Here is a 17,458-nt window from a genome sequence, read left to right as displayed (position 1 = left end):
AATTATGAGCATGTAAATCGAGGTAGTTAGAACTATACGATGTGGATCGGAATGCTAACAAGGCTGGAAAACATTGTAGTCAAATATTATTAATTGAGGTTTTCCATTGCTTCGCAAAATTTAAAGTCTCCATCGCATTACATCAAAGGTACTTTACATTGGTTCATTACCTTACACATTACGTTCGTTACATTATTGTCATTGCATCAGTCACCCGTGCAGCCTAGCATAATTGCCAGTTATCACAGCCATTCGTGCGGCAGAAAATATTATTAGTGATCTGCCAGTTCTAAAACAGTTCTTAATCTCAATGGACAAAAATTAACTTATCTTCCAAATTACATTGCATGTAGCAACATTAGCCTATTATTATTAGCATTAATAGGCAAATATATACATATTCTAAATAGCGTCACTTATTTTTTTTTTGCTAAAATGTATAATTAATATACACAACAAATTTATTATTTCTATAAAAATTCGTATCATTTAATGGATATGGGCATAGCTCCTTCGTGTCATAAGACGAGTTTCGCTCGTCAGACGGGCAGGACTACGTCCTAAATAAATAAATAAATCATTTAATGGATAAATAAATATCTTCTTTTCCCGTGAGTACAGAAGTTATGGTGTTCATGGTGTAGGAGTTTAGCACGCATCAACTGGAAAACCCGCGATTTAAGTAAGAATTTTCTCGTTGATTTTTCACGTTTCCTGTTTCGAAAAATCTAATTACACTAAAGATATTTCCTAAGAGATACTTTAATTTCAAATATCATACAGTTGACAGTAGAATGATAAATTTTGCATAACATTAATTATATCGAAGCATTAATGATGTTAAATGTTAGAATTTTAAATAGTATACCATTTAAAATGATAAAATCTGTCATTTTTTCTCAGTTTCTAACTATTCGAGGTAACCTTAAGTCTCTATTTCCACAGAAAATAGTCAATTTTCCCATATGTAATGTAAATAATATCAGCAAGTTTTGTTATAGAAATCTCCCGTAAAGATATCTTTTCCCTTAGATAAATATCCCTCGTATCCCTTGTTGTAATCGATTAGACACAAGACAATTCTTTAAACTCAAACCTTAGTTTATGGAAAATTTTTTTTTTTTTTTTTTTTTTTTTTTTTTTTTTGTATTTCTTTTCCTATACGTAAGGAACAACAAAATATTTAGCTTATCCTTTCGCAGAAAATTCTTTTTTTAATCAATTTAAATAAATATACAACATAATTTTCATTCCCATCAGTAAGTAAAAAGGTTACACTTTGCATAGTTTTGAATAACAGATAAACGAAATGTCCAATAATGTTTTATCAATTCAAAACTCAATTCGTTTTGCGATTAGTATTCAGCGATACCGAAAAATCTGCTATTATCGACATTTGCTTCTATAAGCTGCGATTAGTTTCCTTACACGTGACATTGCGCCATAAATTAATTGATTTCACCTGGTCAGGTAAGAGCTTCTGGCGCCATCTGTTGAGCAGCATATCAAATAATTTTCAATAACTTTTATCGAAATCATTTCTCCACTTCACTGATTTGATAGAGAACATTTTCTGCCCTATTCGAAACAGATTCAAATTTTCCATTTTGGGAAATCTTCGTTTTATTTGTGAGTAGTTTTTTAGAATATCTTAAAATTCCATTTGTTTATTACTTGTTGTTACAGGTTGAGCGCTGATATTAATACGTTAAAATGATACTCGTTTATAGTGCTGTTATTGAGTATACTGTATGAAATACGTAAATTACATGGATGTAATTTTATAAGTGTAAATAATACGATGGTGAGTCTTATTTTTTGTAATTGTTTTCTTAACTTTGATTTAATAATCCAAAGAAACAAAAGCTGTGATCGACTTTAAAGAAAATTTTTTTATTTAAAAAGTAATTTGAACGTTTTAAAGTAACAGCGTAAGAAATTAAATTATTTATGTAATATTTATGAACTTTTAATTGACTTTAAAAGTATCTCAGATTGAAATATGATTTATTAAAATTTCTGTTTCTTTAATCTATCAGAAAATAATTTTTAATTTAAAAAATTGTTTTCTAATCCTGTAAAAATCAGTTCAGGAATTTAGTTTTTAGTTCATTAGGTTAAAAATAGTTATGCAGTTTATTTCATATACTTGTGTTGTATCCTAATTAATAATTTTTTATTTTGTTTACCGATAAATGGGCAACGAATAACTAATAGTCAAGGCCATTTTCCTTTTAATGGTAGCAAACAAAGGATACTTTTTAAATATTTATTTTTATGATGATATATTCAGAGAAAAGCATTTGAGTTACTGAGTTCAATAACTTTGTATATGCCATTTACTTCGTGAAAGGAATAAGCTATTTTTACTTATGCTTCGATACTTTTGTCAATAAATTGCACCAGCTAATCTGAATCTAACGTAATTTCCCTCTGTCAAACTACAAAATATAAAATTTTAAAATTAAGTTTACCAATTTTTATATATTAGCTCAAATGGTTAATTTCTCAAACTGAGATTATGAAAAGGCTATATCTGTGAAAAAAAAGCTCTAAATAACATGGCTGCTATTTTTTTTTAAATTGAGTAAACACAATATTTCTTCAATTTTTATATGATATCACTTTAAGCCAACGTTTATTTTTTATAAACATTGATAAAAACAAAATAAACTAAGTGTTCTAATTTATTTTTGAGCCATTTATAAAACAGGTAATATTAAAACTTCTTGAAGCTACATTTCAATATGAATTTTAATGATTTATGTCACACTGAAGTTGGAAACAGAAAGAAAAATGAAATTTAAAAAAAAAAAAAAAAATGCAGAATATTTCTCAATTTGAACTTCAAAAATGTCCTTTTATGGTTTTATTTATTTACAAGGACTGATTAAAAAGTTTTAATATTGCCACCATTTGTCTAGCCCGGAGTTTCTTAAACTGAGGTGCCAACAATTCAGTTTTTATATTTCTTTAACTTATTACAATAATTTTACAATTACAAATATTTTTACACAATGTATCTGAAAATAGATAAAGATAAGACAATACATAAAAAAAAAAAAAAAAACGACTCGACGCATTTTTTTTTATAACATAAACGTTCACTTTACTTGCTTTGCAAATGACGCTGTCATTTCGTCTGTTACTTATTTAAAATGTTCACATTGTTCTGCCTTAAAATTAGAAATTAAAATTAATGACCTAAAACTTCAATGGGCCCACCAGCGGCCGAATGGTAAAGACGCTAAACACTGGTAGTTCGGTCCGAGGTTCGAATCCCGCGAACGGGCTGGCTGCATGGGAGTTTTTGTGGTTTTTGTCTATGTGTAACGTGTATACGAGCCAGTTCCGTTAGAAAGTCCTCCACGGAGGCATCCCTCCCTTTAGGCAGATAGCCCTCGTGTGCTTTGCCATAATTGAATAATCCAATCCAATCCTAAAACTGCAATAGTATAAAAATATTATTGCAATAGTATACAAATGAAAAAAATTGACAGTTTCACTCTCCCGTGTGTCGAATTTGCGGAATGCTTATAGGGTCCCACAAAATTTTCGTAAATATTATGAGGTCAGGGGGTCGCGAAAAAATCTCAGTGATAAAAAGGGGTCGCGACTGAAAAAAAAAAAGCGAATGAAAGAAGCCATGGTCTAGCCTAATATTGAACTTGACAATCCTGTACTTGGTTTTGTGAAGATCACAATTCGGCATTTCTGAACTTGCAGCTGGCAACCATCGTCTAGACCAGCGGTGCTCAACCTTGTGCTCGAGAGCACAAGTGTGTTCGCCGGTCGTTTTGTATGTGCTTGCCAGCCCGATTAGGTACTATGAACAAAAAATATTTTAAAAATAACCATTTATTTATATTTCTTAATTGTTAAAGTATGGTAAGCATTTATAATCATAAGAGATATCTTAAAAGACTTTATAAAATAATTGATTGCTGACTGATGATAGCGAACATGGAATCTTATTGCTTCATTCCGATGTTTGATGGCTCAGCAGAGGAAAAGTACTTCAACGATTCGTAGAACTTCCTTCGCCAATAAAACAGTTTTTGGAATCCGGAAAAAGAATTAAAAGTTATATAGAATTGGACGATAATAATTGGTTATCCGATCTGTATTTTCTCACGGATATAAGAGCTAAACTGAACAAACTGAATGAAGATCTCCAGGGAAAAGAAAAAACTCTTTTTCAATTGACTGGGAATACAACTGTTTTCAGATAAAGTTAAATTTGGGAATAAATCAGATGGAAGAAAACAATTTCACCCTTTTTCAAAATTTATCAAGCCATATTAATAACCACAAGGCAACTGAAATTGAGAAATACTCGGAAAACCTAAATGCACTAAATTTTGAACTCCGCATCTCAAACCCATTTGCCGGAATTAATATTTCAGATGTATCACATAAGACTGGAAATATATTTAAAAAAAAATGTTGATGTTTTGGAAATGTGCTCGCGATAGGCCAAAATGTGCTCGCGAGAGGCCAAAGGTTGGACACCACTGGTCTACACTATTTCATGGCGAGTAGAAGCATCAATTCGTTCTATTCTGGAGAATGAGAAAGACGTACTTGGAAAAATACCGCAGAATAGTAACTTGATTTTATTTTAAAATTGGATGGGTACCAGTGAAGCAGTTGAAATGCTACGGCGGGTATATGAGAAGGAAGCTCTCAGTCATGCTTCAGTATTTGAATACTGAATGCATTTCAAAAACATTAATACTTGAATTATCGACGAAACACGATCTGTAGGCAACCCACTACTCTTACAGGTATCGACAATATCAACCCGCAGATTGCTAATGATGGTGACCTTACGCAGACTTCTGAAAGCCTATTTGTGTTGAAGTAGAAAGGATGAAAGACAGGATTTGCGCATGAAAAGTAACGGCTTTTTGCAACGGGGTTCCATTAATGCGAGCAGGAGAACCGCTTCCTCTAAAAGAATTTGGAATTCGTGGAATTAGGAAATAAAGTTATTTTCTTCGCAAAGCATACAAATTATGCTTAATCAGCGAGTGCATTGTAGAATTTTCTATCAGTATTTTGTGTGAAAAAAACTGATATTAGTTTGAAGTGAATGTAATTTTAATAAGACTACTTTAATGCAGCATATATCGGTTAGAGACAGATAAGATACTATATCTGGCGGATCGGTCAGTGTTAACGTTTAACATCTTAAAGAAAATTTTATTTCTCCAACACAATCGCATTTGGTATCATATTTAACTTCCAATATGAAAGAATTATAGACTGTCTTCGCCAAGAAGCTGAAACTCTTAAGAATACCGTTCGGGATGCAAGAGAAGCTGCCTGTGAAGCTACATTGGTGCAAGCCACTGCTAATATGGAAACTCTTAACAGGATTCAAGTGCGTATACGCTGCACACTTCGTGGCCACTTAGCAAAAATAGCGCGCGCTGGGGATCTCATTCACGTTACCTTGTATCAGCATCACAGGATGGTAAACTTATTGTTAGGGATGTTTATACAACAAATAAGTATCATGCTATTCCCTAGTTGGGGCAAGATGGGGCGTGACCTGTGCCTGTGCTCTAAGAGGCATGTATATGGCTTGTGGAGGTCTTGATAATATATAATCTGTGTATATTCTTAAGACCGTGAGGGTAATGTACGTTTCAGTCGAGAACTCCCCGACACACCGGTTACTTGTCATGTTGTCGATTCTTAGATGATAACCAAATAGATATAAGCTTTCGTGATATGGCATGTGCTCTTTGGTATGAACTAAGGGTTTTTGACCTAAGACAAATTGAGCCGCCTACTGTTGTGGCATTAGCAGAGTTGTCTACAGTATTAAAAGGGATGTCACGAAACAGTCTATTTCACGATTTTAAATCTTCTGTAAAACGCTGTAAAAATGTAATTTAATGTGAAGAATTTTACTTCGAAAAAGCGAAAACTATAGGGGGGCTGAATTACTTATTACTATTTTTTTAAATCTTTCCCATCAGAGGACGTATTCATTATTACTGTTGCTATTATTATTTTCCAATAGGGATATCTCGCTTCTTTGCTGTTACATTCTGTTTTCACTACAGCACTATCAATCATCAAATTTAATGACTTTCCAGTGTCCAAGACAGAAAAATCTTTTTCAATAATATTTGAATTATATGAAAATCGCGGTGATTTCATGCACCTAGAAAAGGATTTACGAATTATAAAAAAAATGACATGTTATAGTCGAAAATATAAACCTTGAATTAAAGGGCATTTCGAACAATGGGTTTCGGATGATCGATGTTCTACTGTAGCATAAGCTTGGAGACTAAATTTCCTTCGAATGTATCGACCTACAGAACTTTGTTTTTATTGCTGCAGCTCAGAATTACATGAGTTAAAATTCTATTCCTGCTAATCACAAACTCCTTTTTTTTTTCAACCTATAAACTAGATTCTTTGTGGTACAACAGAATTCCAGTTACATTTTTGTAAATTGCAATGAATTTTTCCATGATGACTAATGCCTATGCTTTCGGTACCGCACTCACATACAGAAAGGCTGAAATAATCAACAGCAATGTTTGAGGTAAAGAAAATTGATCAGCTTTACGTTTAATTACAAAAATGAAAGCAAAATTAAAACACTTTATTATGTAAATAATCGCAGAAAAAAGGAATATTGTCATCAAATTACATGAAAATCATTCTTTAGAAAGTCTTTGCATTACACTAAAGACAGTAATGCTTTCCTAACAGAAATTATAAGAATTTTCTTTGTTGTAAGAAGCATAATTTTTATAACAATTTTCTGTAGAGAAATATAACGCTAGCTTATTTTGCCACTGTTAAATTAAACACTATATTTTTATCTCTTATAATGTTCTTATTTTAAAAAAAGTATTGATAATAAATAGTTTTAAAAGGTGCGCCATTTTATTTCGTTCTTGGTTTATTAAAATTACAAGCTTATGAGATACATTTCTTGTGTTCAAAAATTTTAATCGAAACGAGCTGATGACGAAAGCATGTTTGTATCTGGAAGTAAGTTGGCGAATATATTTTTCTAGGAAAAAAACTGTTTAGTGCAATCATCATACAGAGAGAAAGGTTTGAAAATAATTCTTCCGATATTTGTGGATATTGATTAAGTAAGAATATTCTTTAATATCAGTAACAAAAAATATTCCGAATTATACTGCTCAACTGCAGTTCTAAATTATCACATTTAAAATTATCTATGTATCACACGAATGTTACATTTAAAGTTTTACTGATTCGTTAAATTACAGTTCGATAGTAGTAGACTTTTTATTTTCCTTTCAAAATTGATCTTGCAACATTACTCAGTCAGAATAATTAGCTCTCTTCCCACCGGCATATAATTTTAAAAAGCATAAAAACAATCTATCAAGAAACGTAAAAGGCTTATTAAATTTTATAATAAGTAATGTGCTTAAAATTATCGGTGAATGGCATCAGCCAGATGAAAGCATGGTTACTGTCGACAATAGCCTAGTGTGGTATCTGAGAATTTTGAATTCAAAATGTAATATCATCGATAATATCACCGAAATTTTTCTCCTCTTCAGTTACACTTGGTGTTACCACATTGTTGCTTAGATTCGGCTATTCGTCACAAACTGTTGGCATTCTAAATCATTCTCTGTTTGTCTTGATTAGTTCCATTCAATGCATTCAGTAATTTTCCTTATCTTTCCCTTCCCAAAGAAAAATATCGTGGAAATATGCCGACTTCCTTTTGACAATGGTAAATTTAAAATATTATTTTATCATTGATATTAGCATTAAAACGGAGAAGATTAAAAAAACTATGCTCCAGTTTTATGAACGATTTATTTCGACTAATGTTATTAGAATTAATTTTAAATATTAAAAAAAATCCTTAACAATGTTTTTAATATGTGAACTGTTAACTAATTACTTACTCTCACGTAATTGAAGGATACGTGTTATGAATGTGCTTCTCTAAGAATATATATATATATGTGTGTACCTATAAAATGTTTAAACAAAGCAATAGGAAAACATAGCCATTGATATAAAATACTCATTAAAAAGGTAAACTAAATTTATTTACATGTATGTTAAAGTGATTTGGCTGCTCATACGGTATAAAGAAGCCTACTTTCGTTATCGAAGGGCCGGGTTCGAATCCCGAAGAGGGCATGGATGTTTGTAAATGTATAGTGTCCGAGCAGCATGGAGTACTCTAAATATGCGACGAGCCGAAAGTCCTCTAGCGAAGGTGGTGGTAGGGAAGAAGGGTGGGAAACCCTCAGACCCGTCCCCCCCCGCCGCTGAGTGGTCTTTATCAAAATTGGAGGCGGAACTGAGCGTAGTCGTACTGTCACCTTTAGGCTCTTGCCAATGACAGACGCAATTTTGCATTCCGTGCCACGATGAATTTTGTGGGCTTGTTGATGTTACTGTCACACAAGTGAGATAGGTCACAATAACAAAAATGATTTAAAAAAGAATGAGAAGAATAAAACGCCATATGTTAGCCAGCTTCGTCGTCTACCATCTCTTGTTGAACTGCATAGTCTAGGTGGCACATTATGGTTGCATGGCCAATTCCTATAGATAAAAAATGTATTACAGTGATAAATAAATTGTTCTTATCTATCTTCCCTGAAATTTCATTCATTTCTAAAAAAAGGGAAATTTTAATAGCGCTTATGAATAATATTTAGTGAGAAATTCATTCTTTGATTATATAATACATTTGCAATTCACAGTAAATAAATTATAAAATCCAGTTTCGAAAAGTAAAACTGTTTGAAAAATTTTAATACTTCATAAGTGATAATTAAAAGTGATTTTTTGCTAACAATAAAAAATTAATTAAGCAATATCTCAGTAATTAATTTCAAGTATCAAATAAAAACTTGCATGTTACGCGGAAGCGTGACACTAATTAGTAGCGAAATAAATTTCAATGAAAAAGGAGAAATCAAGCAGGATGTATTAGCGAAAAGTCAATTTGGTTTAATGGTTCTAGTATTAACTAAAAAAATAGTAAAATTCCAATAAGAATTTTTCCGTCATGGTATTTTTCCGTAACGCTCTTAAGTCATTCTACGATAGCCTATAAAGTGAAGAAAAGGAAATTCCAAACTTTGTTTGTCTGTGTGAGAAACACTAAGTACATATAAATCTTATTATAAAAATTATTTCAACAAAGTAAAAATCACCGGTATTTTTTGTTAAAATTATATATATACACTGGTTATCATAAATTAAGGGAAAATCACAAAAATCACGATTACTGAAAAAGTTACATATAGAATTTAATGAAACTTACCCACAATATACAGCACATAGTAAGGTATCAAATAACATAAACAGAAATAACCAGACAAATGTGGTAGTATAGAAATTAGCACATGTATAAAATGAACAAATCGAAGGTGTCAGTTTGCTATAGGAAAAGTACCTTTAATATGGATTATGATCTCCTCTAGAAGCAATGCAGCACATACAGCGATGTGTCATGCTTTCAATTATGCGGTCTATCAGTTCCATAGGAAGCGAGAGCCATTGCTCTTGCAAAGCAGTTGCAAGCGCGACAAGGGTCTGAGGGGGCGGATTGAGAGCAGCTAGACGTCTCCTTAAAGCATCCCAAACGTGCTCGATAGGATTCAAGTCTGGGGATCGAGCTGGCTACTCCATGCGCGTCGTCCTGTAACAGGAAAGCATCACCTATTGCCCCGGCATATGGGCGCACATAAACATTAAGGATGTCATCTCTATAAATCTGAGCATTCACGGTTCCCCTTGGAAAGACACGGAGGTCTGTGCGTTCACCCAAAGAGATGCCACCCCAAACACAGACACTGCCTCTTCCATATGTATCTATTTCACGGATGTTTGAAGGATGATAACGGATTCTAGGTTCTCTCCATATCAAATAACGCCTACTATCGCTTTCTAGAGTAAACCTGGACCCATCCGTAAAGACAACCGCCCTCCATTGATCAGGCGTCCAGTGGACATGTTGTCGCGCCCACTGAAAACGGTCCCTGCTATGGTGTGACGTGAGCGGCACACAAATGGCTGGTCGCCTCGCGTACAGACCACCTTCGTAAAGCCTTCTACGCACAGTTGACGTTGACACGAACCTTCCGGTGGATGCAGCAAGGGAGGATCTAAGAAGAGTCGGAGTAGCGGTTCTATTCCTGCGTGCACAAAATGTCAAATATCGGTCATCGGCTCTTGTCGTAGCAGTTGGCCGTCCTTGGCTAAACCTCCTAGATGCCGAATCTGTGGTTTGAAATTGCCTCCAAAGTCTATGAACCACAGAACGACTCACATTTAGCCATCCGGCCACTTCTGTTTGACTTTGTCATGCCTCTAGTCTTCCAATGGCTCGCCATCGCAGTTCTGTAGGCAAATGATGCCTGGAGGTCATTGTTACGAATTGGCTATCTCAGATTTCTGATGTCACTGTCACAGTGAAATATGTGGGCTGGCTCTCAAGCATGGACTTTTATGCTCCTCGCAGATGAAGTATTCCGAAAGCAGCGCCACTAATTTGCATATCGCAGTTTTACTCAGCTAATCTTACTTGGCAACATATTCAAAAATGTATGATAACCAGTGTATATATATATATATGTAATAAAAAAACGTGGAAGTAATGACTAGCAGAAATTTTGGTGGCGTAGAAGTGTTGATCCCTAATGAATAGAAAATTGGAGGCGAAAGCTGATTAAATATTCATTTTTATTTCTGCAAATATGTTGCGGCCACAAACAAGTTGGCGCATTAATTGTGCCTAGTCCAAACATCTTACATTTTAGATAATTTTGCGGAGAGGAAGGAGGAACGGACAGACCTCAGTCCAGCTAGGGCAAAGCGTAGAAAACAAGTGCGTCGTGTTAAGGGTGAAATCTTAATTCAGACTGAGTTAGTTTGGGTTCTCAATGCACTTTGATTGGATAGTTAATATTACTGTAAAATTACTGTTGGCTGCTTGAATTTTAGTTCCATTTACATCACCAGAATTATGTCAGAGTCATGTGACATGGATTAATATAGAAATGACGCAGTGCGGATAGAGGTAACTATTTTTAGAATTGAGACATATATATATATTATCTTGGGTAAATTTCTATTGCTCTTTTCTACCCAGTGACTCCAAAACTTAAGACCCCCAACAGAAGTATCTAACGTGTTTTTCAAGTAAATATTTATGGAAAGAAACCTCTCACAGATTTCGAAAAGAAGACTTTGAAAGGCATTTATAATGGAGATTATTTGTTCCCATGACTGAAAGGTTCTGTCAAATGTAGTTCTTCTACGTTTTAAATACAGTTTATATTTTTTATATAGTATTTTATTCTAATTACTTGCTCGGAAAACTTTAGGGAATCTTAAGTTTTTATAGATTTTATTTCTTGAATTATTTTTTTTAATTTTTTGACAAAGAATTACTGAAAGAGAGTCAAGAGGTCTGAGGAGATCTGAAGAAATGAAATCACTTTCAAAATTTTCGTACTACAAATTTCGTAATATCGGCAATTTTGAAGGGCTTCCAGTCTCCTAAAATGTTAAATAGGAATATATATTGAGTTATTAAATAACTATACATTAATTTTGTAGGGTTATTATTATTTGAAACTAACCAGTTATTGTGACTTAGATCTTTACTATAACTTCTCTTTTCCGTTTCCTCACCAGAACGCAAATCACTTAGAAAGTATTTACGCTGATGTTTTCGGATTGAACAGAGCGTATTTCTGCCTCTCGAGACTACATTACTTTAGTTTTGCCATCTTTGATATGTTTGTAATTGCTCGTGCTTTGCGTTATTTGCTACCAACATTTTACGTCGGTTAAAGTTTCGTGCTAACTTGGCTTAAAATTTAATTGTTCACTCTTCGACTACTAGTCTACGCTTTAATCGGCTGTTATTTTAATCATTGTTACGACGGTTATTTCAATTAGTTAGTAATCGGCTAGTTACATCACCACAAGTGGTGGTCAAGCCTGTTAGCACAAGAAGTGAAGTGTTAGCACAAGAAGTGAAGCAAGTTTGTGTTTAAATAAAAATGTTTATTTTAAAACTTTTAGAAGAATTTGTAGTTAATTTAAGGCCCATCAATAATTCGCTAAATGTTTGTCAAGGTTTGGAACTAGTCTATGCTCCCAAAGCAAGTCAAACTCTGTAAGTTTATATACTGAGTTATTTAGTAAGTATATACTGGATCTATATATTGAGTTATCCATTAAAATTATTTAGTCTGTGTAACAAAGAACTGCTCAATCGTGTCAATCGAGAACTCGTGTCAATTATAATTTTAGTATTTACTTTTATTATTATTGCTAGCCCAATGAAACAGTGGCACTTAAGTAAGCTTCATAATGGTATTGATTGGTTTTACAAATCGTATAATAGTAAATAATTTGCAAATGGAAATATTAAAGAATAACTGGAGAAAATATAATTAATTTACCATCATGTACTTGCACACAGATTTCATTCTTTATTTTAGATTCCTTTTGCTAATGTAACAAACAGTTTTGATCATTTTTCTGTCATTTTAAAATAAAATATACTTCAATAATTTATGTACACATTCCGGTTTGTTAATACGTTATATGTTAGATTGTAAAGTATTTTCTCCCTCCTTACTGGCTGCCTCCGTCGTTAATTGCAAAGATGTCCGGCAAGCAAACGGGAAGTCTGGAGTTGGAATCTGGACTAAAGTATTGAATATTTTTCACATTTTCTGCTTCGATAATGGCAAGTGGCGCCTGAACTAAAAAAGTGGTGGATGCTAATTCATTACTACCAAAATTAAGCGACTGTGTCCCCTCCTTCTCTTTAAATAGAGGAGAATATAAGGTATTTTCTCCCTCCTTACCGATGACATGAATGCCTTCATGATGCAATTGGAAGCACGTCCTGCTAGCAATTCGGTGGTCCGACTGCAAATCCCAGTTAAGGCACTGCACATTCTTTATATTTCCTTCTCAAAATAAGCCTAATGATTCTACAGTTTACATGATACATTCATTAAATTAGATATGACAAATATTTTATTAATAGATAAGTAAAATTCAAGAAATTTTGGAGTAATTTGCTATCACAGATATTCCCCCACAAGCAATATACATACAACTATCGGTTTATTCTTCATAGTATATGTAATAATTTTAATAAATAAATTCGAAGTAATCTGTAATAACCTATTTTGAAAAAAATGTATAAGCCGTTATTTAATCAGAAAAGATTACTAATTATAAATCTAGAGCTATTTGCCACAGAGAAAAGCCTTGATGGAGATTTTCTAAGATAAACTTTTGTTGTGGTACCGTCGCATTGGGGTGAATTACGGAAACCCCTTCAACGAGAATCGAGCTCGGTATGAATTATGTGCTGGTGTATAAATCAAATTATATATTTACAGTACATATTATTCAATTAGATAGTTCCTTAATTTGCTTTTTTACTTCAGGTTATTACGGTAGATATTAAAATAGCGTAGTATCTAGTGCTTTCTTAGAAATCTGTGTTGAACTCCCCCCCCCAATCTAGCAAAATCAGTTCCATGCAAATAACAAATATTAAAATATATAATCCTAAGTGAGAAGCGCATTCGCTATTGATTGTTTCTAGATAAAATTTATTGCTTATGAAACTAGACTGGAACACTAGCTTAAGGTGCCATATACTGTATTAAATGTACAAACATTATTAGCAACCTACATAGCATTAAAATGTATGAAATTGAATGCATGCTCATGGTGAATATTGAAAGGATGTCTCATAAAAGAAACATCAGCCAGTTTCTTTTTAACTTGATTGATATGTTCTACTATTCTTTTATTTCTATTCTCACAAATTCTAGAGCTTTCAGCTGCTGATTAAATGGTGCAGCGGTTTTTTTATAAATAAGATTGTACCATAATTTATTTAGCTGGCATACAGCTGCGTCACAAGCGCTGAGAAATATAATGCTAGATACTTATCATACAAACAAGACTGGAATTTTCTAAAAGACATCAAAGACGTAATTTTATTTCATTGCTATGGAGAAAGAAAAGTTTAGCTTTCATTACTTCGGCACGGAATTCTCATCAGATCTTCGGTAAAGAAATAGCACTAAATTACTAAAAAAAAAGAACGAAGTCACTTTTTATCACTACTTAGCTTTTATTTTTTTTAACTCTTAAGTCATCCATCACAACATATACAGCAGATAAATTCAACGAAATAAGAGCGAAAGGCTTCCTTGGGGAACATTTAATCGAATACTGTTGCCATTGCTTTAGACCGTATATCAAGTCTAAAACAACTGTTTAAAACATGAATTCTGTGTATACCTGTCTAGACCAAGGCGGTGAAAAATACTGGCATTCAATTTTATTACTTTATTTTGAGAAAAGTGTTTGTCAGAAACAATAGAAGCGTGGTGTAGATGGGATATTAAAGTTTTATAAGTTCTCGCTACCTCTCCTTGGCGTGTGTAAATTGTTTGCATTGAAGTACAAAAAAGGAGTATCTAAAATGGAATTTGAAGTCCTCCTCCTGCACTTCAACTTGAGGAATACTTGACCAATAGAATTCAAGACACCCTGTTGATGTCATTTGGTGAGAGACTACGATGGAAGGTTGGCTGGCATCTTAACATTGATTTCTGCCTTTAAGTCTAAAACAGATGTTACGTTGTTTGGCAGAAAGGTATAAAAAGGACAAAGACAAAATACCGTTAGAGAAGGGTTGATGGTGGTTTATTCAACTTTGAGCTAGCTTGAACCACTGACTAAGTGATACTGACCTAAACTTTTTTACTGTTACTTTTTTATCTGTTAAGCGTTGCAAAATAGCAATGAGCTTTTGTGACACTGGTATTTATGAAAATGACTCGATACTAATTTTTTACTGCTGATATATTTTAAATGTCATATTCTCATCAGATTTAAAAGACCGAATATTAGATTCCGATTAATATATTTAACAATATTTTTACTGTAAAATTAGAATATTTCCTTCTTATCTGTAATGCAGAAACATTATATTTTAATTATATATTTAGCGCTTTTGGGTAATCGATCATTTAGTTAACAAATTCAAACATGGCTGAAAGGATTACAGGCAAAATTTAAAGGAATCAAAAGCTAAAAAAAGCTTGTTTGAAGGCGAGAAAATTTATTTTCCAGATGTTTAAAATATGCTGAACATGTAGAAACAGGAAGGACCAACCTATTTTGTGCGGCAGTGGTTTTCGCATAACCATATTGTTTGCATATAAACAAACACAATTTGCTACGACAGAATATTTGTACCGTAATTTTTACCTATTTACTCTCATTTGTTATTTGTTTTATCTGTTTACTCGAACCAAATAGTAGGCCGAGTTTTTATTCCGAATATGGCCAATAGATAAAAAAAGTATTTTATCCTCCAGCAGTACAATAAACAGCATTTATTTTTCTTTCAACAAAGTATATGATACCTACCTTGTGAACTGAAATATAACATCAAATCATAAAGCAATAACTTTGCTTTACCCTTGCAGCAGTTTTCAATGATTAAATCTATGATTTTGTCACTGCCCTACAAGTACCATTTCCTTATTAAAAAGACGGATTGTCCGGCTGGTCTTATGTCATTGAACAACAGACCATTCTTTCGTAGGCCTTCTTTCTCTCTCTTATTATTATTACTGTTAAGGAAAAGCTACTGCTCAGGCTTGTGGGCTCTTGAGCCCTTCTTTTTTACATTTATTTACAACTTATTGTTTATCTGAAAGCAATAAGTGAACAATAAAGCTGATATATACATTTCTTAATTTTATACAACTACTAAAGCAGACTTTCATACTTAATTGAACAATACTATGGTCATTTTAGGTGTTTATTTTTCTTCTCTTTACTTTACAAGTTGTTCTTTCATTATGTATTTGGATAAATTTATATTACGGAACTACTTTGAAGCAACATGCTTAAAAACATGTGTAATCGAGTAACGGGATCCAAAAACATGGTTGTCAGTTACAAAATGATCAGCACAAAGCGACAAATTTCTTTGGAATGAGAAAGGTCTATTTTTACTATATATCTATCATTTCCATATCAAAGAGCACTATATTGAACATAACTAATACTTCTTGATGGTTATTCTTAAGAGCCATTATTCATTTTGTCATATTTTCAGTCAAAATGAGGCTTTGAACCCTCAGAATACTTGTTTATATGAGGAATAGACCTTTTCATCTCTTAAAATGAAATCCAACAAAAGAAAAAAAGAAAAAGTAATAAAGCATGATATGAAACTCAAAATAAATGTAATTATTTTGAAATATGAACTCTTTTAATACAATTCTATTGTACTTTTATCCGAGTATTGTACGACTTTTAAGTTTTTTCATTTTACATTTAGCTCAAGTTTAGTATACAATTTAATTAGGTAAAAATGGTACTGAATGTAGTAACGTGACCATTGAAATAGGAATCAGATTTCATTCTGCCTAGATTGTGTATAAGGTATTTTGTCCCTCCTTCCAGTGTAACGGTGTGTCCAGTGTGTTGTATTCCAGTGTGTCCATTGTAGTGTAACTGTCAGCACACTCAACGCGTATTCGAGAGATCCATGTTCAAGTCCTGGAGAGGGCATTGCTCATTTTTCATGCCTCCTGCTTCGAAATAACCTAATAACTCTACAGTGGCGCCCAAACTAAAAGGTGGTGAATGCTGATTTTTTACCACTATAATTTGGCGATTGAGTCCCCTAATCCACGGTCGCCCTTTAAAAAGGGGGAGTATATAAGGTATTTTCTCCCTCCTTTCTGTATGCCTTCATGGTGAAACGGTCAACAATCTACGCATATTCGAGACCCGGAGAGGGCACTGCACAATTTTCACATCTCCTGCTTTAAAAAATCCTAATGCCTCTCTCTACACGTAAATAATATATTTGTTCAATTCTATAACTCTGGTTTATCATAACCGCTATATTTTTAAAAATATACCTATTTTTTTAAACGTGGTTACTTTTCTACGCTGCAGTCAAATCCAGATGGAAATTTTGACATACCAGGCGCATTCGTAGATTTCATTGGACGATAGTATTCAGATATCAAATGATATGTCAATAGCTTAGTTATCGAAATATAAGGAAACGAGTCTTAGGATAGAAACGAAGCTTTATGCCTCAGACAGATAATATTAAAAGAAAATTTTGGAGGAGAGTTAACACTCATTTTGGATTAGAGAAACATTGTTATGTCACAGCGAATGCATTTGGGTGATTATAACTTTTGTCATACTGTTGGAAAGTTTGAGCTATGACAACGCATTAAAAAAGTTTATTTCAATTTTATGGATCATTTTGTCATTTCTTGCTTGCAGAAATTTTTCCAAGTTGTAGAAATATCTATATGGAAGTCTAATCTAGTTTATACTAGACTTACAATATTCCCTGATTACCGTTACATCGCATAACCAG

General features: G+C 33.1%; 1 protein-coding gene across 12 annotated transcripts in view; it reads left to right on the top strand.

The window, feature by feature from the left end:
* The window catches only part of LOC118185753 (uncharacterized), a 555,072-nt gene that overhangs the window by 228,742 nt on the left and 308,872 nt on the right, over nucleotides 1-17,458 (top strand). The gene's annotated exons all lie outside the window — the stretch shown is intronic.

The sequence above is a fragment of the Stegodyphus dumicola genome, chromosome 9 (genome assembly GCF_044657685.1).
Source record: "Stegodyphus dumicola isolate Sdum_Otavi_A_Nest chromosome 9, ASM4465768v1".
Classification (NCBI taxonomy): domain Eukaryota; kingdom Metazoa; phylum Arthropoda; class Arachnida; order Araneae; family Eresidae; genus Stegodyphus; species Stegodyphus dumicola.
This window is presented reverse-complemented; position numbering and strand designations above follow the sequence as displayed.